The following is a 26,122-nucleotide window of genomic DNA, read 5'->3' as shown; positions in this document are numbered from 1 at the left end:
AAAGGCAGGTCTCTTGGACAGAAGGCGTCTGCACACGCAGCATCAGCACCCTAAGGATCCTTTCTATCCCTTCTGCTAGAGGTTCGTAACAGGTTCTGCGGCCAGCTCGCGTGCCTGGCGAGAGCTTTGCACGCTCCAGGCTCTGCAAAACTCACTCCTTTTCTGTTTTGTGTTATTTGGGTGTCAGTGGCTTGCATACACGGGCCTTTATGGAAGGTGATCGGGGTGTCTGTAAATGAAACTCTGGTTTGGACTGGGATGCTTGCGCCAAAGAGATGGCGACTGATCTGTAAACATTCTCATCTCCGTATGGATGCTCACATCTCTCCTTTAGACAGACCCGAATCACACGGATCTTCCAGGAGGGCTGAAGGTCTTTGTGTTTCTCCGGTGTCGTTAGGGGCTGCTGGTGCTCAGTATCTCTGAAAACCAGCCTGCTTCCACTGGGGTTACTAGCTGCAAACCCAGGTGCTGAATTTGCTGAGGATTTTTTTTTATTATTATTATTATTATCATCTTTTTTTATGTACCGTCCTTTGCTAGTAGCTCCTTGGCCCTATCCTGTAGATCCTGTATCACTTCTGATAAGTTGTATTTGCCTGCTTTGCTCCAGTGGAGCAAACAGCACTGTGGATGCTGGTGGAGTGTCTTCTCCAAGTGCTGTAGCTCAGAGGGATGTCACTGGAATGGCTCTTAAAATTAGGTCTGTCTGGGAGAGAATCATTGAAATTCCACAGTTAAAACTGGTGATGGAGAGCGGATGAAACGGCTCTGAAGGCTTCGGAAGCTGCTGCTAATGGCCAGAAGGAAGAGGGTCAGGGGTTTGTTGGGAATCACTTGGAAATGATGAGCCCCAAATCACCCAGCATCTCTCAGTTGGTGAGACTCCCCCCCGACTCCTGACCGATGGGCGCTGCGTGCCACGCGATCCCACGCTCCGCCTCGTGCCAGAGCATCTCCTAGGACAGCAATTCTGGCTGAAGAGCTCGCCAGCAGTATTTCTGTGTGTGCTGGGAGGTTTTTTTTCTGAAGAAACCCATTTTGGGACTTCCAGGATTAGAGGTGGGAGCAGCCTTCCAGCTGTAGGTGACCCGGTGTTCCGGCTGAGGGAGATCTCAGCTGCTGGGGCCGGGGTACCCGTGGGTAGGCAGCACCCTGGAAGCGTCAAGCAGTGGCACTAAGTGCAGATAATTCAGATGGCATGGCACACGGGTGTGTGAGTTTTTGGTTGAGTCCATTGGAAAGTGATTCCAAGGCTGAGATTATTTGGGAAAGCGTGAGATAAGTGAGCCCGCTTGCACTGTGTTCTCCTTTTGCGCCATTTTTGCGCCCATGTGCCTCGGTGGTACCCAGCACCACGACTTGCCGGCTTCTTAAAGCTCCATCCTCACGGTCCCCGTGCGTACGCAGGGACCTCAGCTGGAGCCTGTAGCTCGAGGGAGCATCACCTTGCAAGGGGTAACCGCCGAGTGCACGGTGGTAATTAGCAGAAAGCAAACCAGAAGCACTCGAAAGATACTGGCTTCCTTAGGGAACAAACTTGCAACGCGACGTGGGTTTTCTTAAACATTTATGGTGTTACCTGATAGTCTTTGGCACGTTTGGAGCGCTGCTTTGGAGTCGTGATGTCTCTGGGTGCTGCGCAAGGGCAGGTGTGATCAGTGCCCCGAGGCGGTGGGAGGGTGGTGGGAGGGCGCAGACGCGCCCGCTCGGGTGCCCAATGGTGTTGGACGTGCCGGGTTTGCAGCCCCCCGTTTCTCACCCCGATGGCAGAGCCGTGCTCTCACCAGCACACATCGGGATTTCCTGGAGGGGCAGGGGCGGTGGGTTTTGCCTCGAGCGGGTTTTGCGGCACGTGCCAGAGATGGGCTGTGCTCTCCGATGTGAGTGCGTGGAAAAGGGAGGGGAGGAGATTAATTCAGGATAAACCCTTGTCTCAGTGATTCCTGGCAAGCTGTGACTATCGATGTCAGCGGAGCAGTACCGGTTTCCATCTGCCAAGGATCCAGCCCATTAGAAGTGCAGCAAGCCCAATTCTCTGGGTAAAAATATATTCTTATGGAGAAGCCGGAACCCTCTGCAAACGTGCGTGGATTAAGCCTGGGGAATTCTTGCACAAACCAGGCTAGCAACACTTTCGAACAAGCCTGCGCTGGCTTGCGTCCCTCAAGACTGTGTGCAGCCATCTGCAGGCCTGGGGAATGTCCTCCTTTCCCACCCTCTCCTCTTCAACTGGTTCTAATTTTCTTTTTCCCGAGTGCTGTAGGCGCTTCCCTCATTTGTTACGCAGCTTTGAGCCAGTATTAGAGACGCACCGTGCGCTTTGGAGTAACCCTCAGAAAACCTGGGATAGAGGGGGGTGGGGCGATGCGTGAGGTTCCACACCTTCATCTCCGCTGCTCCTTTCTCCGTTCCCTTTGGGGTCCAACCGGCTGACGTCAAGCAGCGGTTAAGGCGCTGGAAGGGGCGCACTTTGGGACGGTTATTAACGGCAGGGCAGCTGCTGGCGGGGAGGGAGAGCTCCTGACCTGGGCCACCGCGGTGAGCCCCCTGGGGCAAGGGGGGGATGGCTCCCTGGTGTAAAGCCGGGAGCAGGTGGCGTTACAGGAGGCTCAGCGAGTGGCGAAGGTGTTTATTCCCGTTGACGCCTCTTTCACTGCGTGCCCTGGAGCCTGGCGGCCGGGGGGAACGCGGGGCTGGAAGGGAACATCTTGCCCGAGTCCCCGTTAGTCGTGCGAGGCGTGAGCAGGCATCTCCCTCTTGCCCATCCCTGAATATCGTTCCCTCCTTACCTAACGAGACAGAGATAATATTTTTTTTTTTCTGGAGCTTACCATACCAGCCATCCAGAGCCTTCCAAGCGGGCTGCGGCTGCCAGTCAAACGCTTCGGTAAGACTTTTCTCCTTCCCCTTTTGAACTTGGACTTTATATGAACTTACAGAAGTCGTGTGTAAAGCGTTCGGGGTGATGCCTGTGTGATGGATTCTCCCTTTAGAGGAGATCATTTCGTGATGCTTTATACCCTGCTGTGACAGTTCAGATGTATTTCTGTACGATGAGCGATATCTTCAGCTATCAAACAAGAATTTGGGACCCAAAATGAGGTTAAAAGCACAGTTTGAATTATTGAAAGTGGAAACGTTTGTCATTTGGGATTCTTATAGATCTCCTCTTTTCTTCTTCTTTTTTTTTTTTTTATGAATTTGTTTGCTCTCAAATTCCTGCCAAGCCTAGTTCTCTTAAATAAAACTAAAATTTTGGCCACGGCACCACCTTCCCCTGGGTCTGAGCAGAGTTACCGGTGGCCTCCGGCAATATTGTTTTATTCTGCTGAGCTGGGTCAGGAGTATTTGGAAATCGGATGGGAGACCTCCAGGGTCCTTCCCAGGGCATGTTGGTAGGTCAGTAAATGCTTCTTCTCCCAAACCTTGTTAATCACATTTATTGCAGCCGGCGAGAAGAGGCCTCCGCTGTGCTAGCTGCTGCGCAAATGAGAACACGCTGCAGGTGCACTGGCGAATTCATGCCACGTAGGTTCCAGAAAGCTTTTAGAAGGAGAAAGCCGTGGCATGGCTGATGAAAAAGAGGGGAGCGAGCTCCCTGTGCACGTCACATCCCAGTTAGATGAAGAGATTTGGGCTTCCTGAGAGTGCCACGGTGTCCGTAAGAGATGCGCTTTGCCCAAAGGCTGGAGAACGGCCCGATGAGCAGCAGGAGCGACGATCCTCCTGGTCCGGCAGCCGCAAGAAGGACGAGCTCTGTGGGGCTGAGAGCATCCATCAGTGACGCTCCTGGCGTTCCGCTGGCGCCTGAACGCCACCCCCGAAAGGGCGCAGGCTCCGCAAAGGAACACGTAGGGCTGGTGCCCGTGTCCCTCTCAAACGCAGAGTCGTTTGTAGACTGTTTTTAATCGGGAGCTGCGTGTTGTAACCGTGTCTGTCGGTCTCATCTGATGAGCTGAGATCACACCTCTCGGCGTGATGGCGCGATGCCTCTTTCCTTTGTTTGGATTGCAGTGCACTTGTTCCGAAGTGTCGGGTGAAAAAGAATACCTTGATTAGGCTGCTTCGCTTTTGTTCCTAATGACGATGCTCACTCTTGGCAGAGCCGACTGATTTGATTCCCATTTAAATTGCAGCTGAGGGCCCAATCATAAAGAATAGCTTCTGAGTCGGTTGGGTTTCTGGGTTCGATCGAAATCAAGATTAAAATTGTGGTGTATGTTATGGAAATGTTAACATTCTGAGGACTGCTTTCGGGAGGAGCTGCCTCAAGTGATAAACCTGCCGATCTAGAAGATCTGCACGTAGTCTAGGTGGCACGTGGGATTTTTGGACTGATTTCTTGTTTCAGAACAGGGCACGTGGGGAGGACGTTCCTGGTTTCTTCATGCCTGTCCGGTTTCTTTCGAGCTTGGCGGTCAGGAATGGGGGTTAGATCCCCCGAATTCTGTGTGTTCTGTTGACTATCAACACATATTTATAGTATGTTTGAATCTGACACGTATGGTGGGACTTGGCATCGTAAGCAGGATTTTTGTCTTCATTTATCCACTTTGTTGTTGCAAAAAAAAATATTTTTGTGTAGAGGGTTATGCATTTATTCAGGATAGTGTTCGAGTTTGAATCCTTAGCTGATCTCTCTTATTCCCCAAATTCCCCGAGCTATTAGTTTCTTTACAAGGCTAATGAATGCCTTAATTTTTTCTTTATCCTCTGTCAACAGCATAATGTTGTTTGTTGGGTGTTCTTTTTTTTAAATTAATACTTTGCCTAAAAACCTTTTAACAGTATCTTGTTCTTCTAATCAGTAAATAATTGGAACAATAACTCAGAGCTGTTACTGTAGTCATCACCATCCTACTGCCGTGACTTTTTGAGCCCGTTTCCCACCTAGAGCAGCACGAGCGTTGAGGCAGCGCAGCGAGGAGCAGCGTTTCTGCGGTGTTTGCAGCGTGAGCGAAACCAGGGAGGTTGCTGGCAGAAAATTTGGAAAAACCTGTGCTGATAACACTTTGCTGTCCAGTTGGCAGAAACACGAGGTCTGTTTAGATAAAACGCTGCTGGAAGCACAGGCATTTCAGGGCATTGATCTACACCGGGCCAAAAAGTCTGCCGCTTTTTTTTTTGGTTTGGGATGCGTTTTGCATTTCGATTCAAGTACCTATTTTGAAACAACAGCACGGGGCGTGCGTCGGAGTAGGGATTTGTGCTGGGCCAGTGCTTCAGCTGTCACACAACTGGTAAAATACTGCTCTGAATGTTCAGTTTAAAAACAATCGCTGGGAACGTACTTGATTTTTTATTATTTTTTTTTTCCTTGCAGTTGAGAGGAGCTGTTTCTGGTGATTTTAAGCTTTTCTTTGTGCATGGGCACAGACCTACTGCTTGCCTCCAACTCTGCACGCATAGTAGTGGGGTTCAGGAAAGTTTGTCAGCTTGGAAAGAAACTTCTTCCCCCTGGGAATGCTTTGGGGGATCATGCAATGTGCATATATAGAATAATATTCCAATTTGAAAATAATTGGAACAAGATATACTTGACATCCCAAGTCTAAGAGAATAAAAAAAGAATTTCGATTCATGTGACATAGCGCTTTTAATGCCTGGAAGCTAGTGGAAGCAATAAAGAACTTCAGGGATTTTAATCTTGTTTGTCAAGTAATTTATCACAGTTGTTTTTGTAAATCTCACTGATAATCAGCATCTATAGCAAACGGGGGCTGGATTAAAGACGAGCTAGCGTGTTGTTCTGTTAAACTGTATCTTGTCTCCCAGCATGTCAGGTTTTAACTGGGCGCGATGCAGAGCGGCACGGGTCCAGGAGCGTGATGCAGCACGACGTAGCAGACATCGAAGAGCGTGTTTGGGAACGTGGTGTCATCTTATAATCCTGAGAGCAACCCTGTTTGCGTTGCTCCTGGGCTTACTGAGTAGCTGAATCTAGAAATAAGCGCTTGCCTTGCCATCTGAAGGCCAGCGTGAGCTTCTGCAGAGATTTTTGGGGTTTTTGGGTGCAGATGGTTCTCGTTCAGGTTGAGCAGTTGCCGGCAACTGGTTTCCATTATTGCTCAGGAAACTTGGGATTTGGCTGGAAAGTTTCTTCTTGCCTGGAAATTGTTATCCTTTGCACTAATTCGAGATTTGTGGAACTGCATTTGAAGTTCTTTGGAGCAAAGCCTCTTTGTGACTTGTTAATACTACGCACAGCTCTGAAGGCACCTGAGAACTCCTATCTCACCCCCGTTACCAGCTGTCACCTTGAATTATTTATTGTGCCAGTTTGGGCTGGGATAAAATTAATTTTCTTCATAGTAGCTAGTGCGGGCTGCGTTCAGGGGTTGTTCTGGGAAAGGTGTTGATAACACGGGGAAGTTTTCATCGCTTACACAGGGTCAGGGGCTTTTCTGCTCCTCACCCCCACGGCCAGCAGGCTGGGGGGGACGAGAAGTTGGGGGGGGGTGACAGCTGGGACAGCTGACCCCAGGGGTGTCCCATACCATATGCTTGGCGTAGAAAGCTGGGGGAGAGGGGGGCCGTTGGGAATGGGAATGATGGTGTTTGTCTTCCCAAGTCCCCGTTAGGCGTGTGGCTCTCCTGGCGATGGCTGAGCACCTGCCCGTGGGGTGCGGTGGATAAATGCCTGGTTTTGCTTTGCTTGCCTGCGCGGCTTTTGCTTTATTTACTGAATCACCTTTATTTCAAGCCACGAGTTCCCTCACTTGTACCCTTGCGGTTCTCCCCCATCCCACTGCAGGGCGGCGAGCGAGCGGCTGCGGGGGACTCGTTGCCGGCGGGGGTTAAATCCTGATAAAGGCTCGTTGCCCTGGGAATGGGGGTGCTTGGAACCTGAACCCCAGCACTACCACCCTGCTGCGTGCAGCTCTGCAGCTTGGGCTGCAGGGAACACGGTGGGGGTTATGTGCAGCCCCAAGACGGTTAGTAGTCAGCGTTTAGCCGGCGTATTCTTCAATAACCGAGGAGATCTGGGTCACCGAAGCAGTTGTGCTTGGCTGTGGGTTTCAGAGCATCACCCCTCGGTGCTTGTGTGGCTCCCAGGTTGAATGGGAGGTGGGCTGAACTGCTGAAAAACTGCCTGGACATCGGCAGCTGGGCTCAGCGCGAACAATTGTGCGTAAGTTACAACTGGCAGGAATGAATTTTAGATCAGGACTTGAAGTGCTTGCTTCCCCGAATCGGGACCAGATACTGGATTTGGTGAGAAGCACTCGTGCTTGGCCAGAGCATGGAGATCTGTCTCTATTAGCGTGTTCTCCGGTTTTCAGTTCAGGGTGCCTTTGGCTTCTGCATCAGCTGTATTTTATCACTTCAGAACACTGTGTAATGCTGCATCAATAAATTCTGTATTAGTGAAATCTGCAAAGAAGCAACAGCCTTATCTTAATTAAGCAAAATATATGACTCCTGCCACAGGCCATACCAGGAGCCAGTCAACCTTGTAACAATCACTTTTTTTTTTTTTTCTTTTCCTGGATGCTCCTTTAGGTTTCAGGGGGGTTTAACTGTAGAAATTGGTTTTAGGGAAGAAAAACATGCATCATAGAAGCGCGCCAAGGGGCAGTGACAGAAGGGAAGCAAGCTCTGCTGCTCGATGAAGCGGTGTCTGGTGTGGTCTGTCCTTCAGCCCCTCCATCCCTTTGTGCTGTTCCTGGTACCCTCCGCCTGCCGCCCACCATCGTGGGGCTGGAAGAGACCTGCCGCTGGTTTGGCTGGCACGTTGTCCAGAGAGCCTTCAGTGACCCAGGTGAAAGGGATCTATTTTCCTCCAGATTCTTTTTTTTTTTTTTTTTTTTTTCCCCCAGGGTTGCTCTCGTTTTCCTGAGGCAGAACTCCCAGGCAGCTGCTGGTGCTGGGTACCCTGGGTGGGTGTAAAACCGCATTCGGCTCTGACCCTCGCCGCATCCCTGCAGCCACCGTGGCCGCTGCCCAGGCGTGGTGACCGTAGCGCCTTAGCGAAGCGTTTGCCACGCCGATGCTACTCCTCATCTCCAAAACACGGAGAGAGGGATTTTGCCCAGAATTTATTCTTTATTTTCCCTTTTCCCGAAACTGTTGGTTGGCTTCGCAGAGAGCCGCTGCCATGTTCTGCTGCGGCTGGTTTGTCAGAGATGACTGACCTCTGTCTATATATAATGGGGAAAGCACTTTCTGGTTTTACCGAATGAAAGGCAGTGTGTAAACGCTAGCTATTACTCAACATACCGCCCTGGGATCATAACTCTCCAGAGAGGGAGAGAGAGAGAGAGCGCATATGCAGTGGTTTTGCGTGGCTGAGGAGCTCTGTGCTCCGCCTGGCTTCCTTCGCTCCATCACTTGATTTACAGTAGCTGCGTTGCCTGTACCTGTTTCTGTTTAACTTCTTGATTTATATCGGGAGGTTCAGTGGCTCCGGGTTTAGGTAGGGAAGCGAACACACGCTTCTAAATCAGCCGCAGCGCTCGATTTCTGCGCTGACCGTTTAAAGTCCAGTTAGCTGTCCTTGATTGCTTCCATGCTTAGAGGCAGAGCAGAGGTGGCAGCTGCCTCTCTCATTCCGCTCGGTGACTTTAACTCTGTTTTTAGGTGAATTCCTCACGTCCTCCCCACCTAGCTCTTCCTGTGCCCCTAAACGCGCCGTAAGATCTGTAGACAGGTGACTTCAAGTCAGCCAGAGCTGCTGGCAGGCTCTGGAGAATGGAGGCAGGGATCGCCGCGCGGCACAGGGGAGGGAGGAGCTTTTTCTTCGTCTGTAACGCAGGGGCAGCCCTTCCCCGCTGCCGGGGGTGGGCATCTTACCTGGAGCGGCGGTGGGGAAGGCAGCCCGTGCCCAGCTCTTCTCCCTGGTCCCTTTGCCCAGGCTGCGGGTGCTCCGTCCTGCTCCCAAGGGTGCCCGGCGATCCGGCTTTTCCGCACAGGTTCTCTCACAGGGATCGATGCTGCTCAGCGACAAAAGGGGAGAGGCGAGAGGGAGTGGGAAGGGTTTGTTAGCTGATAGAAAAAGAATTCTAAGGCTAGACAGTTATCAGGGAAGATAAGGTTCTTGAACAAAAAGCTGGTATTAATTGAAGTGGCCTCAGCTGAATGCATAAGAGAACTGAAGAGCTGGAAACTCTTGTAGCTGGTGGAAGGGAGGAAAACATCTCTTGAATCTATTCTACTTCCAAGTTTTAGTCAGGTTTTTGCTAGCAAAACTGTGACGAGTGTTTTTTGTGGTGCATGTAGTAATGAATTTTAAAGGATTTGCAGGACCCGAGGCAGGAATGCCTGACACAGGCAGAGGAAAAGGGTCACTCTGTTCTCCATGAAAATTTAGATCCACTCTTACCGGTGTCAGGCTCCTTCCCCTGCAGAGCTACTCGGGCCCTGCGTACCCACAGCAGCTTAATTCCCAGTAGAGCTTCTACTGGGCGTCAATTCATACCCGTGTGCGAGTAGGATCAGCTTGAAACTCCGTGATCGTGATAAAACAATGAGTTTAGTGGTGGAACAGTGTTCAGTCGTCCTCCTCCTCCCAACTCCTACAGGCAATCAGATGCTATTACTCACTGCTGCCTTCTGAAATCGGCAAAGTACAGATGGTATCATATTGTTTGGGGGCTACCACAGATAAGCTGTGATGAAAATTCTTTGTTACTAGTGATTTCTCGCTCAGTTCTTCTACTTTTAAAAATGTTTATTCAGTGAAGGGGAAAGAAACTGTGGGGCTTTTTCATTTTAATTTAGAATCCGCACTGACTCTCTGCTGTTGCCATTTAAAATGTAGTTATGGTCAGAAAAATGATGCTATGAAAAATAAATGACCTGGGGAGTGCCATAAATTTTGCTTGCTCTCTCCAAGACTCCCAGATCAAATTTTCTCTGCTGACGGATCCAAAAGATGCCTGTGCAGATTGCCAGTGCTGCAGAATATGTGAAATTGCATTGGAAACTGTTCTTTCAGCCTTGCTCTGGATGTGTGCGGCGCCTGAATTCCTGCCGTCAGGACCAGCCAGGTTGCTATGGCAGTCAGACCTGACCGCTGACGGACCACAGCCTTCATCCGATTTCCAATAGCAACGAGCATCAGATACTTCTCAAAAGGCTGCGGGCAGCTTCTCAAAAAGCCACTGTCCAGTACCTTTTGTAAGTGTTCCTGGATCGCTGGAAATATCTTTTTGGCCTGCAAGTAGCCCGGTGTTCCAGCATTGCTGGGCTTTGCAAGCAGCCCGGGCTGCTAATTTTACAAAAAAAAAAAAACCAAACAACCACACGTTGACATTTGCCCAGGATCCTCTCCCATGGGTTTTGTGCTCTGAGAACAGAAACCAGCTTAGCAAAACAGTATTGCTCGCGAGTCCTGGTTCAGAAACAGGTGATGGAGAGCTTTGCTGACAGGGTGGCGGAGGTGGTAGGTACCCACGGACAGGGACTGGAAGCCCGGTGTGAGCAGAGAACCGGAGCTGTCAGCTCCTTGCGCTGCGCTCCTGCCCGAACCTCACACCTCCGCTCCGCCGGGACCGCGCCTGTGTAATTCCTTTCCCGGCTGCTACTACAGTTTTACACTGGCGTGGAGTTTTCAGCAAAGAGGTCCGAGGGGCGCTGCCCTGTCAACCTTCCAGCAGCAACCGCAGTGCCTGCTGCCTTCCGTGGCCGCTGCTCTTCCTCACCTGCGCTCGGTGTGCATCGTGCAGGCGCGGCAGACAGCCTGGGCGGCGGGTTTGCCCCCCGCATGGAGATTTTTTTTTTTATCACTCAGGCCTGACTTGGTTGCTGCCGGAGAGGATGGATGGCGTTAAAAGGGAAGGAGCGGGTTTAATGAAGCAGGTGTCATGGAAAGTCGCAGGGATGATGTAGCTGTGGGTGTACGTCAGGATTTGAGTCCAAATAAATAACCCGATCGCACAGTGTGGCCGGGAAGCCCCGCTGGGCATCTCTGCTTTTCCTGCCTGAGCTTCTGGCTGCCTCAGCCAGAAAATAGTGGCAGGGATTTTTTGTACCAACCCCCCAGGCAGCCCCCCTGCTGCCCCGCTCCCGGCAGGCTGCAGACACCTTCACATTCGGGCAGAATTCCCGGTTGTGCTCTGCGCTGGAGAGCAGCTTCTCACGGGTTTCAGTGTGGGAGGAGGGAAGGAACGCGCCGGAGCCACTTGCGCGTTCAGGTAGAGGGAAAATACAATTCACCAAAGCGACACGAGGAGCCGAGTTATTTCTCCGGAGCAGATCTGCCTGGCCACCAGAGACCAGGAGCTCAGCTGGAGGAAACTGGAATAGCTTCACTTTTTTTTCTGTTTTATTTTTGCCGTCTGGAGCGATGTGCAGGCTGACAGCCTGGTGCCCAGTTTGCCCAGACTGGTTGGTCCTCCCCCTTTACACACCAAAACGCTGGCAGTCAGGTCGGAACACCTTAACCATCTGGGAGAAGTTTTTTGGGTTCCTTTTCTGAGCCTGTCTCCTTGTATTATACAGTAGAACATGAAAATTCTTGCTCTATTCATGCGTTAAGAATGGATCGCTCTATTTTGTTACCAAATAACAGGGGAAAGTGAAGCAGCTGTGACAACTTAAGCATTGAAAAATCATAAATCATCTTCCCTTTCCCTGGTCCCCCAGAAATCATGAAAAATAAATGTGGAGCCCTTTAGGAGATATTTTTTACGCTTTTCGTTCTTTGGAGCTGGGAGGCTTAAAAAAATGTGGTGCTTTTGACATCATCATGTGACTTTAGAATTGGGGATTTTAATAAATAATAAGTGCAATTAAAATGGCAAGAGATAACACTAAAGAAGCTTTAGAAATAAAATAGTGTCACAATCGTGTTGCACCGTAGATAGACGCAAATGTTCATAAGCATCTACTCAATTTCTGATGGAAGCGGCGATAAGAGGTGGGCTGCGGCTGATAAAGGTGTCGGGCTTTTACAAGAACGATGCTTTTTAATAGCTGGGCGGGCAAAAATGCCTTTGTTTTGTTTAGCTTTTTCTGTTCTTCGATTGCAGATGTTCCGGGTTAATTAGTATTGGAGCCACATGGCTTGAAAGCTCCTATCTACCAATTTTCTCTTGCAGCAGATAAATGGTATCTTTCTCATTTCTGCCTGGCTTCTCTCGTCCTGTGAACCATGCTGCAGCCACGGAGGATATTCTTGGTCACAGAGATTTTCTTAATACTGATTTCACCGCTTGCAGGTGTGATGTCTCCGCAGTTTGCTTCCATGGCTGATGGAGGAACGGTGGTTGCTTCAGGGCTGTGCCGTTTGCTTCTCCTTTTGCTATTTCTTTTCCTCTGGGGAAAACCCGTCCGTGTTGTGTACTGAGAAAAGCTCCTGGAGTCTTTCCTGCTGCCTCTGGGATGTCAGACACGGGATGCTGGGTTCAGTGAATGCCTGGTCTGACCTGCTGCGCGTTTCATCCTTTCCCCTGCCCAAGCTTTCCGGAAGGGCCATCTGGTTGACTTCTCCCATGGACTGATGCAGATGAAGGGATGATCCAAATCGGCGGTGGGATCACGTTGATTTGGTAATCCCACATTCACTGGGAATAGCAGACGTGGGCAACCTTTCTGGGAGAGCATCTGCTGTAGCACATACATTTCGCTATAGGGTGCGAAGCACAGATGTTGGCTCTTCTCACTCGACCCCTTTATGGCATTAGGGAATACAGGGATGCGGCGCACGAGCCCTTCGCTCGCTGTAGCCTCCCTCGCCGAGCCGTAGCAGTCAACTCTTAGCGTTTACCGTATCGCTGCAGAAGGCAGGAAAAACGGCTCGTGTGCTTCGGGTTGAAGAGATTTTTAACCTTTTTTCTTTAAGGTTAATCAGGCCCACTAGCAGAAGTTAATTAGAGTAATTAGGTTAGCATATTCTCCTTAGTCTTTGCTAAAAGTGGGGATTTCAAGACCGTGGTAAATATACTGAGATTAATGAGAATATTCTGCTGTTGTTTATTCCCTTCTCTTCTGGAGAGGTGATCAGTGCCCCATCAGTTCTCCTGTGAAGGATTCTTTCTCAGATGACTTTATCATAAATATTGTAAGAAGCCATAGACTGTTCTTTGCTGACTGACTTAATGCATTAAACTTTTATCCTTTTCATTACACCCTCTCTTTGAGAACTGGTGCCCTTAAGAATATGTTGGTGAAAACAGAAAGTATTTTTTCTCCCCCCTCCCCCCCCCCGAGGGAATTACATTGTGCTGGATCCGAGGAAGATGTTTAAAGATCTTCTATGCCATTGCTTCTGTTTAGGCTTACAGCTTGTCTTTAGCTATTTCGACATCTACTTTTTGAGCTGTTATGTTTTGGCTCCTAGCTGTTTTCTCATATACTTGTACTTCAGGCTCTGACATCACCGGACAGTCAGACTGGATACACGTCAGCTCCGATCTTGTCTCGGATGAGGGAGCGTATGCGGGAAAAAGTAGATTTTTCTTTTAGGCATTTTTTCTGTTGCCAGTACAGATCTGATTTCCCACCTGCTGTTTCCCTATCCAGCGTAGCGGAGGGTCAGGGAATGTTCCCATACCTTCTCTCTAAAGGCTTTTTTCTTTGTAAGACCTCCAAACTTCTCCCATCTCGCTCCCTCATTCACTCCCCCAACCTTCTTGGCACCGATGGATGGTGTGACTTCCCCAGTTCCCATCCCGCTGATGGGAAAGCTGTCTGTCAGTACCTGGCTGGTGGCCGTGATCCGGGTTTTCTTGGGCTTTGTCAGGATCCAGGCAGATCATGGAATAACCCCTTTCCCACGGGCATCATAGTCACAGCCAGTGCTGCTTAACCGCCACACCGTCCCAGAGTGCATCTCCTCTTCCTCCTGGATATATTTATTTTGGCAGATTTTTTCCCCCAATTTTTTTTTTCCCCATAGTCTGCCTCTATATAACTGATAAGGCACTGGAGGGTTGTGTAATTTGTCTGCATCTTGCCTTACTCCAGGCAGGGTCTGCGCCAAACGCTGAAGGTGGTGCATTCAAATCATCCCTTTTCCATTCCTTAAAAAACTGCTTCTTTTAGTATCTGAGCACATAAGTTCTTGCCTCATCCAGAAAGGTGTCACTGTGGGGTGAAAGGTAATTTCAAAAAATGCAGATTTTTTTTTTTTTTTTTTTTTTTTATTAAGATGTGAAAAACACCTCTGGTTAAATCTCAAGAGATTCGTGCTGTGGGAGGCTGGGGTTACTCAAAGTGAATTGGAAAAAGATGCAAAGTCGTGGCTGATAACGCTTGCTGATGTGCAGCTCATGCATACCAAAATATGCCCTGAACTGCTTCGCCCGGTGCTGCTGCGCTGCTCCCAAGTTCATGGCAACAGGCAAGTGAGCCTCGGCAATTTCCATTTGCATTGCAGTACGTAGGGAAGGGGAGCCGGCTCCATCTCGAGACATCTTCGGGGTCTAAAGAGAAAAACCAGACAAAGCGCGGATGGAAAATGGGCGACTTGATTCCATTTTGTAGGTTAAATAAGTCGCCGGCAAGCTGCAGAGATCTTTCCGAGGCTTAAAGCTGGGAGGCTGCCATCCAATTTTCACCCTGTCCTCAATTCGCTTTACCCCTTATCAGCCTCATGGTCTCTGGCTTGAATAGAAATTGAACGTATGTCTCCCGGTGATGGTGTATTTGAGCTTCTGGGCCAGTGTCTTCTAGCTTTTCCCTGGCTTTTTTCCTGCTTGGGGGAGAAATAATCATGTGCATGTTTTAAAAAGACTGATGCTGAGCTCGGTTACCGCATGGGGGAGACAGCGGCGACAAGAAACTGTCACAGAAACACGGCAGGACCTTTATTCTGGGGGGATTCTGTGCCAGGTAACGTGCAAATCCCAGTTCCACGGGGCAGAACTTTGTGTAGAGTTTTTCCCCAGAAAACTCTGCCAGCCCAGAGTTGTGTCAGCCTGGATCTTGGGATGTCAAAGGCTCTCAAAAGAGGAGTCGCTGGATGAAAAGGGATGGCTGATGCTGCACGGGAGCTGAGAGATGATGTTCCTCCCTGGTCTTAACACGGCGAAGCATCCTGTAGGTTTTCCCCTCTGAGTTACTAGAAATACGGTAAAAAAATGAGTAACAAAAATTATCTTGGATATTTACTTATCTAAAACGATGCGTAGAGCTCCCGGTGCTTTACAACACAAAGCAAGGGGTGGGGGTCCCACTTTTCTTTTCCTTTTTTTCCTGCCGTGAAATGGGGTAGCAGACCTTGCCCCGGGTGATGTGCAAGGTGGAGAAACTAAATCCAATATTGGAGTCCGGATTTGACCCTTCCATTGAAGCAGATTTCATCTCCAGATTAAGCCTGACTGGATGGAAGGTGGAGAGCTGAGGTCATCCCATCAGCAGCCCCCGCCGCCGTAAGGGAACGGCGACACTTTCCCCGAAACCATACGAAGGTGCAGTGGAAGCGCTAGGAGTAAAATCCAGGTGGAATAATAATGGAGTCCAAGGATAAAGGGACAAAGTTAGTAAATCGCAATCATTATTCAGGGATAATATTTCTTACTGTCCAAAGAGGATATTAAACTGCTGCTGAGGGGGAGGGAAAAAAAAATCACTAAGCAGAAAAAAGTTATTAAGAAAAGATAATGGAGGGAAGAGAATATTATGCTGATTCTCCAAACAGTTATGAATGAATATAGATATGCTCTGTGTGATAAAAGAAACACATTTCCCCAAAGAGAACTAGAAAAAATAGTCATTGCTAAACGCTGATCTGTCTTTCAAATACTCGATACTAAAATAACCCACCTTTTTGAGTTTTCTGTTGATAACTCCTAATCAGAATCTTGGAGTCATAAAAACATTTAGAGATTTCAATCTTGTCGTATAAGAGCAATAAATCAAAAAGATGGGACAGACAGGCACTTCATGAGAAGTCCCTGAATCAGTCATTTAGCACTTAAAAAAAACAAAAAAAAGCAAAAGAAAAACCTGTCTTCTCTGTAGTGTTTATAATAGATCAAATGTTTCCATTTTATAACAGTAATCAACAAAATTGTGGAAGCAGCAGCTCCTTTGCAAAAAGCTCTGGAATTAGAAAATCAAATGGTCTCTTAACGCTGCAGTCTGTTTGCAGTAAGTCAAGTGACTGTATTACTGGAATGAATTTAAAAAAAAAAGAAAAAAAAAAAAACCTAAAAAAAAAAAAAATCAGTTACAAAGTTCAACCCCCCCCCCCCCTTGAAGCTTAGACACGTAGCGTTTTGCATCTGGTTGGTTGATGCAACGCGGGTGAGAGCTGGGTTCCAGTGCCTTCAACCAAGTAACCATCTGATGGTGGCAACTACCAAAAAATCAGCTGCCAGTGGGAGCGACGCAGCCGGCGCTGCCGCTCTGTGCTCCTGCGCTTCCTTGGGGTCCCCGTGGAGGCTGGTGTCCGACGTGCTGCATGTGGCACTAACGGAACAGCCGGGGAGAGACATAAAGGGTTGGTGATGTCCGGAAAAGCTGAGAATAGGGAGCAGGGCTGTAGAGACCAGCGGTGCTTTGGTGAAGGTCACTGGAAGGTCAGGAGTTAGAGGCTTCGGCTGGGCTGGGTGCTCTGGGCTGGGGCCAGGGTCACGCTGGCATCCTCGGAACGTGTCCTGGTGCAGCAGGAGGGTGAGGTTGGTCCTCCCAGACCTGTCGTGGAGCTCCGGGCTTCTTCCCGACCAGGGGCAGCCCTGGTGCTGGGAGGGATGCACACAGACGGGAGGAGCATCATGCCGTTGGGGGGGGGGATGTGTGTGTGTGTGTGTATGTGTGCTTGGATTTTAACTTCCGTGGAAGTAAACTTCTGCTGAGGTTTGCTGGAACAAGGAAGGGAATGGTTTGAGTTTCTCCGCTGTGTCTTTGCGATGATGGAAGATAGATTGCTGGCATTTTTGGTTTTTTGCTTTCCCACTACCCCACCTCAGTTACTGCCCCCTTGGTTTCGAGATTTGCTTAAAAACTAAAGGTTTTGTGGGTATTTACTGTCTATTTCTAGCAGGTGGACGTCGCTTTAGATGCGCAGGCTCAGTAATTTTTTTTTTTTTGTGAAGGCTTAAAGATGACTGATTGTAGACCAGTTTGGGTTGGAAGGGACCTTAAAGCCCACCCAGTGCCACCCCCTGCCATGGGCAGGGACCCCTCCCAGCAGCCCAGGGTGCCCCCAGCCCCGTCCAGCCGGGCCCTGGGCACTGCCAGGGATGGGGCACCCACAGCTGCTCTGGGCAGCCCGGCCCAGCCCCTCGCCGCCCTCACAGCACAGAATTTCTCCTAAAATCTCATCCAAGCCTGCCCTGTTCCAGTTAAAAGCCGTTCCCCCCCGTCCTGTCCCCCCACGCCCTTGGACAAAGCCCCCGATTTGTGCAGAACTCTTAAGGACATTACTGTCCATGGCCTAAAGATGTGGCTGTTGTATTGCACGCGTATGAATGGGCCAGCTGCCCCTCCCAAAAAGGACCTTGAGGTGTGTATCCTTGCTCGTGCAGCAAGATACGCGTGCACGTACAACATGTTAGTAAATGTGCTGCTGCACACATACAAGTTCCTTAGGTATTAGGCTCGGGGAGGAAGCTTGAGTGCGTAGCTACTGCATAAAATTCTCCTAAAAGAGCATTGTATTTTAGATTACATCTGTTCTGCTGTCATTCTGACATCTGGCTGAGATCAGCTACTTCTTAATTTCAGTTTCGGATTAAATCTGGAGTATCTCTTGTACCGGTGAGTGATAGGAATAAATCATGCCTTCGCTCTAGGGCAGCACCGTAATGACTTAGACTTGGAGACTAACAGCAGCTGTTCATCTGCTCTGCCCTCAGGGAACTCGGTGTCAATAGGAAAAAGGCAAAAATGTGTCGGTAATCTCTTTTCCTGACCCCTTTGGACCAACTGAGTAGCTAATTAGGTGGTTCATAAACTATAGCCCTCAACAGGGTGTAGTAACCCATACTTACTTTTCCTCCATTCCCCTATTTTTTGGGTATAGCTGTGAGTTATCGCTTCCTTTCTCATATTCTGTTCAGGGCATACCTGGTAGCGTTCAGTGGGTGAAAATCTAGTCTATAAGAAGAATTAGCTTTTTTAATTAATTACCGTCACTCCAACATAAAGCTGGTGTTTTGTTGTTTGTTTGGTTTTTTTTTTTTTTAATTAATCATTGTCTTTGGGGCTATGCTGCTTTACTGTTTTAATTCTGCAGCAGAGCAGGGATCTCTCCCAACACGCCAGCACAAGGGATGGTGTCCCCACCACTTCCCGTTACGCGGGGTCGGACGGATTGCCGCCTGCGAGACCATTTTGCGGATGTTGGGTTACGGAGACTCTTTGCTGGATGTTGTCGTGCTGCTTGTCTGAAGCCTTTTGGATCACTCCGATACGCTCTCGGGGTGTACACCGATAGACGGCTCGATTCCTCTCATCTTCAGAATTCCAGCGTGGTCATTTATTTTCTGGCACCTGAGCTGGTTTTTCACCTGTGTGTTGCGATTCCTGTGTTATTTTGGCTCAGGGCAGCATGGATTTCAGCGTCCTGATTGATGCGCGTGAGAGAGCACAGGGAAGGGTGAACTGGGAAACGTGTTGCTCCTCGCCTGTTGGAAGGATTGGCATGATTTACAGGAGAACCCAGTTTGGTCCTTTTCCTTACCCAGTCTCCTCGCTCTGTGCTGGTACAACAGCAAAACCCATCCCAGGTGGCAGCATTTTTTGCGAAACTTTCAACCTGTAGCTCGACGTGTCATAGGCAGGATCTGTTTGTTACCTGCCAAACTTGATCGACGTGGTTTCAGCGGCTATTGCATCCATCTGTCCTCCAGTGCAGCTATACCAGTAACTTACAGGGATGTGCTGGCGTGAGATGGGAAATGGTTACCTAGCCCAATTTCCTCTCGAGCTATTTTTACCTGCACTCTTTTCTGCCTTTTAAAAAATTCAGGCTGTGCTAATTGCCATTAAAAAGAAATTTGGCAGTTAAAGAGAGAAGCAAGGCTTCATCACAGGAAGAATGAGGGGAGCTCGGTAACTTTTGGCTGAGCTCGAGTTATGGTTGATATTTGTTGTAAGCGATGCTGTGGGTGGACGTGCAGGAAAAAATAAAGCAATGGCTTCTAAAAGGGAATGGCTGGAAACTCGGATGTGCCCCAGAGTTGCCCATCTGGCACAGTCTGTAGTAACTTGTGTTCTCAATGTCCCGAGGCTCAGAGGCAGAGGACAGCGTGTTGGTGTCGGAGATCCTACAAAGCAGAGTATCGTACAATTTGACTGTCTCCATATATTGATTAGCTGCTCTTGGGTTAGGCATTTAATTAGTGTCGCCCATCACGGTCTTGTGCAAGCAGAAAGACACCCCAGGGCTACGTTGATTTCCACGTGGCGGGACCATGACGCTTAGCTTAGCCATGACCTTTGCGGTGCATCCACCTAAAGAAAGATTAAAACGTACTAAAGCAGATGCTTGGCTGTATGGACGGGATGTCGCTTCGCGTTGGTTGAGCATCTGGTGCGTTTCCTCCCTGCAACCTGTCGAGAAGCAAACCTGAGGGAGCGCTTCACGCTGGTCCCTTCTGCTGCTTGCCACGGGCTCTCTTGGCAAAGGCGATGCGCGAGGCCGAGCGTCCGGTTGAGTTGGGCTGACGGAGGTGAAGCAGGGATCTTGGCTCCGTCAGCTGGGATCAGCGTGATCGAAGGTGACACTGATGTACGTTGGAAACAGAGTACGGGGCCACCGTGTTCTTGGACCGGTGCCCAGCAGGGCTCCCAGCTCAGCCTTCTGTATCGGCCGAATAGCGACGACTGCCCGTGACCGGGGGCTTCTCCCAGCCCTCTTCGGGGGACCGTTGGCGCTGATCATCTCGGTTGCTTTTTGGATTTGTTGGCCAGGGAGCCGGGGGCAGGGCGGTACCATGAGCAAACCCGACGTGCCGGGGGTTATCTGTCGATACTAAATGGGAGTTTCGTCCTACTGGTTATCTGGCAGGTGCAGAGGGCTGTTAGTGCTTTCAGGAATTAAGTAATCCTAAAGGTTAAGCCTGTGGGGTCTTCTCAACCCTGCAAGAATTAATATGGTGACATTTAAGTGCAGTTAAAAAAAAAAAAAAAAAGTTTTTTTGCCTTGCCCCCCACCCCCCTTGGTTTTATTTAAAAAACTGCGTGAGTAGTTTGCTTTGCGTGCCGGCGTGGTAGCGACTCTTGAAAATAAACCAAGGGATGGATCCCACAACTGCCCCTGTCGTTGCTGAGGGTAACGTGGGGCGGGTTATGGTTATGGTTATGGTTATCTCTGCTGCCACAGCGTTGGCGCACGCCGGCTTCGTAATGGCCACTGTGGTAACTCTGCCTCTGGGGTCCCTGCCCCTCCAACGCCAAGAGATGGATCCTCAGCAGATGCCAGCTGGAACCTCCGCTGAGGGTGGCAGGGTTCTGTGGTTTGCACTGATTTGGGAGGGTTTCTCTTGCTCTGATCCATTGCCCGTTGGGAAACCTCGGTGTGATTCCTCAAACGGCTCCGGACCCTGCTGCCAGCTTGGCGTGTGAGAACCGGGGGCGGTTCCGCGGATTTACAGTGTTGTTTAATGTACAGAAGGGAGGGGGGAACGGGATATAGTGGGTGGCTGGTTCGGAGGGGGGTCCGTACAGGGGCATCGTTTTGCTGCTCCGGTTCGAGCTGGGTCTGCGCTTTCTGTTAGTTTGTTGGGCAAGAACGACTTCTTATGTTGTTTGGCTCCTTGGGGGGAGAAAAAAAAAAAAAAAAGTCTTTAATTGCTTCCTTTTCAAAGTGCCTCGGTCAAGTGGGTTTGAAAGAAGTTCCCTGCCTCTTTTGCAGGAACACAGCTACTTGATTCCATGCAGGAACGTCAGAAAGGAGGGAATAACGCTGGCGTTGGGGCTTGGTCTGTACTCCCGTGAAATCTTTTCCCGTTGGCTCTGCTGGGCTTGGGATCATGACTTGTCTCCTTCTTTCATCCCCCTTTTTCACTCATATTTTTTTTCTCCAAAACAATTAAGTACATGTCTATTAATTTTATTTATACTTTCTGTAAAAAATAAGTCCATTCGTCAGAATAAATAAACGCTCTCTAAAATCACGGTAACGAAAAAATAGCTGAGTCAACATGCATCTGCCTACCCTGTAAGTGGATGACCATTGTAGGGCAGCATAAAACCAGATTAATAGTCTTTGTTTCCTGTGGTTTTCTTCAGGACTCCAAAAGATTAATTTTTTAAAATTAAATATTGGGAACATACAGCCATTTTGAACCCAAGTTATGATCTACTTGTACAGTTTTCTATAGCTAGCAGTTTTGTATGATATTAAAAGAGGATCTTTCTTCCGTTTAAATTAATTTAAAACCATTTCAGTTCTATCAAGTCATACGTAAAATAAACAAGCTCTGCAGTACTTAAGGGGGAAATCTGGTGACGCGATGCGGTCGCCTTATTTTGCAGAACTCGGTGTCAAACATGCCAGGTCACCTCTGTGAAAAGATCCAGCCCAACAAACTGCCTCAAACATACGTCTACATTTTTTTAAAGATTAATCCTACCACCGTTTCGGTTGGCTCGCCGGCTCCGCAGGGAGAATTAAGATTTGAGGTGGGTCGTTATTGACAGCGGGGTACCAGAGGGGAAAGTCTCGGCAGTGTCTTTGTCAGCCCCTTTTTGGCAAATATCTACCTTGCTTTTGCACTGTTGGGGGTTGGGTTTTTTTGGTTTTTTTTTTTTTAAATTGTCGTAGCTTATTTCATCTTATTATCTAAATCAAGTGTCTGGAGAGTAGCTTATCCCAGCTTTGATCCATTATGTTGTTTACTCTTGTTTCACAAACCATTAGGGATGTTCAAGGATGTAAAATAAGATATCCATCAGGCTAAATCTTATGAGCCATTTGCTGCAGGCGCAGGCTCGTTCCAATCACAGTGGCAGGGTTGCGGTGTCCTAACAGGGTCCTTTTTGTGCTCGCAGAGCTCTGCTCTCCCTGCCAGGTATTGGGTAGGGACTGGTGGCTCCTTCCATTACTGCGACCGCCTCCAGTGGCGGGCAGGTCCTGGCGAAGGTCCACACCGCAGCCCCTCACCCCCAAATAAAGAGATGCGCTTGATTGCCGAAGCCCGTAGAGATCAACTGCGTTGAGGTGGGTACGGACCCTGTGTAGCTACTGGGTGGGGCTGAGGATACGTCCTTTGTCCTTCTGCCAGGTAGCCCTTGGCTAGGAACTCGGTGTTCCTTCCGATGGCACCTGCTCTGTCCGTCTCTGAGTAAGAACCCCGGCTGCCCTCGGGGCGATGCTTCTGTTGCAGGGTGGTGGCCAGGAAGCACCATCTAATCATCCAAATGGGAGTGAATGGTGACCTGGGGTTCTCTTGGTTGCCTTGGGAGAGATGCAGCAGGCACAGAAAATGCCGATAATGGCCTGTGGTTATGACATAAGCTGGGTGGGAATTTTTCTTTTTTTTTTTTTTTTTTTTTTTTTTAGTTTGTAAGAGCAATAGCTGCTCGACACGTGTCGTCTTAAGCAGCTTTTTCACGGGAGGTTTGGTTTTCTCCCATAGATGGGCAGAGAACGAAGTGGTGATGGGTCCCATCCCACGACACACACCCCAATCCTTGGTCCTGCTTTTCAGGCATTGAGAACAGGTTAAGAAATATACAGGAATTAATTGTTTGAGCTTCATATTTTCTGCATTTAGGTCAGATTTACTCTTCAGTTGCCTTAAAATAACGGACGGATTAGGGGGATGGAGGAGATGCGTGCTTTTGAACCTGTGGGAATCAAAGGCAAACTGAAGTGCTCATCCTGAGCGTAGGCAGAGAGGGCTCCAAAGGAATTTTCTGTGCCAGATATTTTTTTAAGGGTGGAGAAGCCTTCGGACACGGGCTCAGCAGTCTGTCGCCCATGGGCTCGCTGCGGGGGGGTCTGTCTTTGCTGCGCGTGGGCTCCCTCCGCAGCAGCTTCGCCTACAGGACCTGATCCCTGGGCACCTCCCCGAGGTGCCGAAGCTCCGCTCCGGGCGCTGCTGGGCCTCGGCGCATCGCTGGCGTGAAGTCGGGTGGCCCCTGGGACGAGCTGGGATAGCACTGGGGGGTGGGAGCCCCAGCCCCACGTCCTTCCATGCAACGTTATTTAGAACGTACTGAAGAGCGGGGACTGTAGCAAATGCACACTTACGGGAGGGACGTGCTCGTTAGACTGGGGGGTTTGCATTTTTTTCCCCTTCTAAAAGCAGAGCATTATTTAAAATGTAAGCCCCCAAACCGCTTGTAAGTAACGGCATATTTGGAGCAAGGGAAGGGCATAGGCTTTAGCTGTTGTGAGAATTTATACAGCGTTCGCTACGCTCCCAAAGTCCTAAACCAGCTCTTTCCCAAAACATTTGCAACCAAACTGCTCCCTACAGCACTCGTGAATTCAATGACATAAATTGTTAGAAGTGCTATAATATAATTTGTAAATGATGTTGATTTACTCATTCCAAAGCCTTTTGAAGTAAATAGATTGTGTTAATTTTCTCCAACTAGCTGTACATTCAGCATAACCATTGAAACACTCCATTTAAATATATATGCAATTAAACTAATGATGTTTTAGAACATCCTAAATAACAACACATCCCAAGGACAGCTGTCCATATCCTTTATTTAGGTTTACGTTCCACGCTGCTACACATTTTGCCGGTTTGGTTTTTTCCACAAATGTTAGTGTAGATGACGGACTTGTCGGGAGTGCAAAAGGGCAGCGGCTGCCCCTGCCTCGGGACTGGCAATTCGAGGAGGAAAACCTGGAATCCAATGGGAAGTGATCCAGGTGTGATGCTCTGGTGTAAAGCTTGGTGGTGTGGAGAGGCTCTGGGGTAAAGGAGAGTCGGGCCCCGTCATATCCAGTGTGATTATGCAAATTGATAGAACAAAAAGGTCTTTTCACTGGGAATGCTAAACAGCGTTTTAATAATGCCAGGTCATTAATCTGGGAGGGAGTCAGCTCTGTCAGAAGACTTGTTATGGGCTAAGAAAAACATGCCAAGACCTTTGCTGGAAAGTGCCGACCCACGTTTCGTACCAATTCTTTACCAGGAAGGGATTTTCACCACGCAAACACGCAGTTGCGTGAGTGTTTTGGTTTTTTTTTTTCTCTGCGCCACAGTCGGTTTCTAATGACTTTCATCTTCTCAGTAAATAAACCTCCAAGTAAAACTAACTTCCAAGGTAACGATTTCTTTTTTGAACCCGCTGTGAACTCGTATAAACTCCCAACATCGTTGTCACCTTTTAATTTTAATAATTACTGCTTCTGTTTGCCACTAAACCTTGTGAGGTTCTTCCATTTGGTGTAGAAATCCACTAATGTTCAGCTTGTTAGGATATGAGACCCCTCATTAACTCGGAGTATTAAATGAAACAGTTGAGTTAGTAACCAAATCGACAAAGAAACAGCTGACTCTATGATTAGGGACTTTGTCATCTCGTTCATGGATTAATTATATGGTCCATTATACCGAAATGTGTTTTTGATATCGAGACTAGTTTTGTTCTTGAGTTTCTGCACTTGCCAGCTGCTTTAATGTTCTTTATCTTTCTGCGAACAAGCACCAAATTACAGATTTTTGAAGTCGAAGGGCAAATTTAGAACAGAGGTTTGCACGTATGAGGTTTAAAATAAGTTCAAGGAGAGAGGTAGACAGGATAACCTTCAGGAGGTGGAGCCTGGCATCGCTCTTCTCTGCTGCCATGCGTCCCTGAAAACAAACAAGCGAGCAAGAACACCCAGGAAAATCCGTTGGGATGCTGCACGCGCCTCCGAGGAGCAGATGTTCTGGGAGGAGAAGCCACGGGGAGAAAGTCGTGATTAACTCCTGTGTAACTGCTCGGGAGGTTAGCCTGCTGTCTCGAACGCGGTCCCCGGTCAGCAGAGTTACTGACATTTGTATTCTGAGAGTTAATTGGGTTGTAATTTTCCACCCTGATGTCAAACAGATGTCTCGCTGCGTTGGCGTTGTAGGGATTTGGGGAGAAGCGGCCCTCGGCGCAGGAGTGATGGAATCAGGAGAGATCAAAGACCAGAATTGCAGAAATGCCACGCGTGTCTTAGGGAGGGCGATCCAGAATGTGGAAGGAAAAGTCTTGGAGGTGAAACCAGAAGCCACTGGTGGGTCCTGGTTGTAGACCAACGGGAATGGAGCCCACAAAGGGGAATTGCATCCCAACTGCAGATTCTAAATGCGCGGGGGCTTGCGGCTCGCTGCAGGACGGCGCTTCTGAAGAGCAGAATTACGGGTGACAGTACCGAAGAGGTAAATAAAAAAGGGAAAGTAAATATTTTGACACAAAAAAGACAATAGCAGGAAACTGGTGTTTTCAAAGCCTCTGTTTTTACCAACGATTGTTTTTGACTGCAGGAACTGGGCAACCCTGTAGAGGATGAAGTTTGCTCTGAACAAGCAAACCATTTGGAGTTGCTTTGTGCTCGTCTCATTAATTTTCTTTCTGCCAGTTAACTTCTAAGCAACACTGTCTAGAGAGGGTGGAAGAGTCAGCAGAGAGGGGGAAGAAAGTAAAATTCAATAGACTCTTAAAGCCTGCGGGAAAAGAAATTAATTGTGTTAGCAGCGAGAGGGATGTTTGAAGGTTTTTCTTCTAGCAGGTAGCAGCAGCCAGCGGATTTCTGGGTTGAAAGCCTCATCTGGCTTTTAATCCAGGAAATTAATGGCCAAACTCTTTGGCTTGAGACGGTAGAACGGCGTTGTGTAAGGGAAAATGCTAGAGATGGGTCGTGCGATCACAGGGACTGAGTAAACGGTGCAGCGGCTCCTTCCCTTCAGGCTTCTTCAGGGTTGTAAGCCCCGTTTCACCACGGGGACAATCTTTTCACAACCAACAGCATTTGGGGTTTGCAGAGGGCGAAGGGATGCTCGCTGGAAGGCGTCGGGGTGGTGCTCGCGAGCTGGTTTGGGAGGTCACAGCCCCACTGGAGGGTGCGAAGTCTTTGGAGCGGAGCTGGAAGCCAGCTCTGTTCCTCGCGCCGAAACTGCTCCGTGGGCTGAGCCGACACGTCGTACACGAGAACAATTCGGAATCGCTGCAAAAATCCGTCCTGCTGCTGCAAACCAGTCGCCTGATGCTGGTACAATCAAAAGCATCCTGAGGAAAGCTAAGCTGGGTTTGTCTGTTGGGGAGGGGAAGATGGCTGTGGCATGCCCAGCCC

General features: G+C 49.0%; 1 protein-coding gene across 1 annotated transcript in view; it reads left to right on the top strand.

The window, feature by feature from the left end:
* The window catches only part of LRRTM4 (leucine rich repeat transmembrane neuronal 4), a 334,273-nt gene that overhangs the window by 283,467 nt on the left and 24,684 nt on the right, over nucleotides 1-26,122 (top strand). The window lies entirely within an intron of this gene.

The sequence above is a fragment of the Falco punctatus genome (genome assembly GCF_963210335.1).
Source record: "Falco punctatus genome assembly, chromosome: 20".
NCBI lineage: Eukaryota > Metazoa > Chordata > Aves > Falconiformes > Falconidae > Falco > Falco punctatus.
Note: the sequence above shows the minus strand (reverse complement) of the source record. Positions and strands in the feature narration are given on the sequence as shown.